This window comes from Nicotiana sylvestris, chromosome 7 (assembly GCF_000393655.2).
Source record: "Nicotiana sylvestris chromosome 7, ASM39365v2, whole genome shotgun sequence".
Lineage (NCBI taxonomy): Eukaryota > Viridiplantae > Streptophyta > Magnoliopsida > Solanales > Solanaceae > Nicotiana > Nicotiana sylvestris.
In genome coordinates, this window is record NC_091063.1 from 5,751,384 (window position 1) to 5,755,407 (window position 4,024).

Genomic DNA, 4,024 nt, shown 5'->3' on the forward strand with positions numbered 1-4,024 from the left:
CAATAGCCCAGCAACAGTAACAAACCAGTGGAGTAGTAATCCAAAAAAAAACAAATTCTTCCAGCTTTGATGAAACAACAATTAATTCTGATTCCAAACAACAAAAGAAAGCAGAATATTTTTTTAGTATTTTTTTTTATTTTGAAAGCTTAAATATTTTTCGGAATTTTCTATCTCTTAAATGTTCAACCCTTTTCTCTCTCTTATTTTCAGATTTGTTTCTCTCTCTCGTATCTGTGTATTTTTTTTTCTATCTCCCTCTATTCTTTTTTTGATTTCAAGACTTCACATATATAACCCATCCCATAAACCTTTCAATTAATTAAAATCAATACTTTTTCTCTACCCAACCCATTATCTTTCCACTCATCCCCATTACATTAAATAAACATATCACACCACCCCATTTCATTTTGTCCCCCATGCTTCATTTAAAATAATGCAAGATTCCCCTTTAAATTAAATCTTGTCCCCCCTTTATATTAAATAATCATATCACAACCCACCCCATTTCATTTTGTCCCCCATGCTTCAAATAAACAATTACAAAATGTACAATTCCTAAACTACCCCTTCCGACCTTACTGAAATTACCAAACTACCCCTGAACGTATTACAAATTTACCAAACTACCCATCAGCTATAACACATCAATTAATCAAACTTAACCAAAATATAGACAATATGATCAATTTCTAACAATGTTCAAACAACAATATGAACACGGATGAACATCATAACAACAATATCACATGAACATGATTTTAACAACATTTCAACAACAAATCACATGAACACAAATTGAACAACCAAGAACAACTAAAATTTGATTGAACAATATTTTTAGCAACAACAAACCTATTTTTCGGATTTAAACAACAACAACAATCAAACAAGTATATTTAGATTCTTAAATTCAATAATATTGAATTAAAATCAACTCTAACAACATTGCAACAAACAATTCTTATATTAAACTTTAAACAAGATTATGAGAATAATTCAAGAAATAATCATAAAGGGTAAACAAGAAATCAAACTATACAAAATTCGGATTCAAGATCATCCAAACAAAGTATGAACATGAGTGAATCTATTTTAACACAACAAACATGACGGATTAAACGATTAAATCAATATATTCCTTTAACACAACTAAATTCTTTAAACAAATAACAAGATCGACGAAGAAACAATTATGAACTTAAACTTGAACTTAACAATACTAACAATTTCTAACAATACATAAACACATGAAACAAATTGAAGAAATAGTTAATTAAATTTCAATTTGAATCTAACAAACAACAAACTAAACAAATATTCACTTAAACAATAATACAAACATGACATGAATATGAAAACAACTAATTAAACTTCTATTTTGAAATCTGAAAATTAATTTAACAAACAACATGAACACACTAGAAAATTATTTCAATGATGAACAACGAACAAAACAAGGATTAAATCGTTTAACGATTTTGGATCCGGAAAATATCAAACAAAAATATGGACAAAAATAAAACTCAAAAACAACTAACCGGAGATGAATCAACGACGAACTTTGATTGTAAACAAATCTGTCCGAGAATGAATCTCGCACCAAGATAACTTGACGTCGAAGACGACTACGAACGGACGACCAAAGAAGGTGGTCGTTTGGCATCGTTTAAAACGAACAATGGCAGCCCTCCACAAGCAGAAGGCAGCAGCAGCAACACTGCTGGAGCAGCAGCACGAAACAGTAGCAGCAGCAGTGTCGGAGAAGATGCAACGGCAGCCATGGGAGCTCGAGTTCGAGCTCGATGAAGCTCGTCTATGGCTGGACGCGGCGGGCAGCAGTTGTGGTGGTTTGTTTGGACGACACAACAGCAACATGAAGGATGAAAAACGCAGCAGCAACAGTGTTGGAGAAGAAGAAAACGCAACAGCAGGAGGAGAAGCAACTACGGGCAACAATGGTGGCGTAGAAGTTGCTCGACGAACTTGAAAAACGCAGCCATGGCAGCGAGGGGATGTCGTGGGGGTGAGAGTGGTTGTGTTGTGTGTGTGTTGACGTGAGGGGGGCAGGGGTGTGAGGGGGGAAGGTCTGCCATGGGAGGAGCTTGGGGAAGCTTGAGGAAGAAGAAGAAGATAGGAGGGGGCGGATGGATTTCTTAGGGTTTTCTTCTTCTTCTTTTCTTTTTGGTTTTGTTTTTGTTTTGTGTTTTGAAAAATGAAGAAGGGTGTTGGGTATTTGGGTTAATGGACAGGGGCGACCCAATTCGAAATGGACTGGGTCGTAGGGAAGATTGGGCCATTTTTTGGGCCTATGGCTTGAAATAGAAGAAGAGGCCCAATTCCGACTTTCTTTATATTTTCGCTCTCTTTTCTTCTTTTATTTCTCTAAAACTAAACTATAAAAATACTTAAACTATTATTAAGAATTAAATTAAGTTATAAAAGCGCAAATTAACTCCCAATAACAATTAACGCACAATTAAGTAATAATTAAGCATAAAATTGTATATTTGGACATTAAATGCTAAAAATGCAAACGATGCCTATTTTTGTAATTTTTAATTTTTGTAAAACAAATTTAATTACTAACAATTGTAGAATTAAATCCTACATGCAAAATGCGACATATTTTTGTATTTTTTATTAATTTAGCAAATAAACACGCACAGACAAATACAAATAATTATTCAAAATATCACAAAATATCACAAAATTGCACACCAAAGAAAAATCATTTTATTTTTGAATTTTTTGGGAGTAATTCTCATATAGGGCAAAAATCACGTGCTTACAGCTGCCCCTCTTTGCCCGAAGACACGAAGGGTTTTCGTGCAAAGATAAAGCGAGCGATTTTTGCCCATCCGAGTACTCCGTGTGAAGCATTTTTTGAAAAAGATTTGACCGAACCTTTGCTTCAAAGGTTTCCTACATATCCTGGGCTAAACAGGAATCAGGTCAATGTAGTTCGAGAAATTTTGGTAGCTGGGACTACCGTGGGACTGCATTGTTACTGTTGTTGCATGCTATTACTACTGCTTACCGATCTCCTTGTTACACCTTGCTTAAAAGAAAACAAGAAGCTAGGCTAGAGTACAATTTGTTTTTGTTGTCTTGCTTCCTTGTCTGCTTGCATTACTTCCTGTGCTTTTCTTCTTTTGACACATGTACTTGAGTTTGTACTGTGACCTCTTGTTGCAACCTTCTGTTTCCTGGTGCCGGGGAATTTTATTGTTTCCTGCTGGGGATTCCTATTGTAACCCTCTGTTTTATTGTCCTCTGACTTGATCTTGAAATGTATGCCTCTTGTTCTATGGGCGGGCTCCCAACTTCAACACTTGAAATTAAAGACTGAATGTATGCCTCTGTTATCTGGGCGGGCTCCCAACTTCAACTCTTGAAATGTAAAGACTGAAATGTATGCCTCTGTTATCTGGGCGGGCTCCCAACTTCAATGCTTGAAATGTAAAGACTGAAATGTATGCCTCTGTTATCTGGGCGGGCTCCCAACTTCAATGCTTGAAATGAAAAGACTGAAATGTATTCCTCTGTTATCTGGGCGGGCTCCCAACTTCAATGCTTGAAATGAAAAGACTGAAATGTATTCCTCTGTTATCTGGGCGGGCTCCCCACATCAACAACAACATTTAAAAATAAGCGCCATTCCTCTCTTCAGGCGGGCTCCTGACTTCAAATACACAACTTTTAAAATAAACGCCTTTCCTCTCTTCAGGCGGGCTCCTGACTTCAACAACAACTTTGAAAATAAATCGCCATTCCTCTCTTCAGGCGGGCTCCTGACTTCAAACAATACATCGCCATTCCTTTCTTTAGGTTGGCAAGATTTCAACAACTTTTAAAAACGCCTTTCCTCTCTTCAGGCGGGCTCCTGACAACAACTTTGAAAATAATCGCCATTCCTCTCTTCAGGCGGGCTCCTGACTTCAAACAATACATCGCCATTCCTTTCTTTAGGTTGGCAAGATTTCAACAACTTTTAAAAACGCCTTTCCTCTCTTTAGGC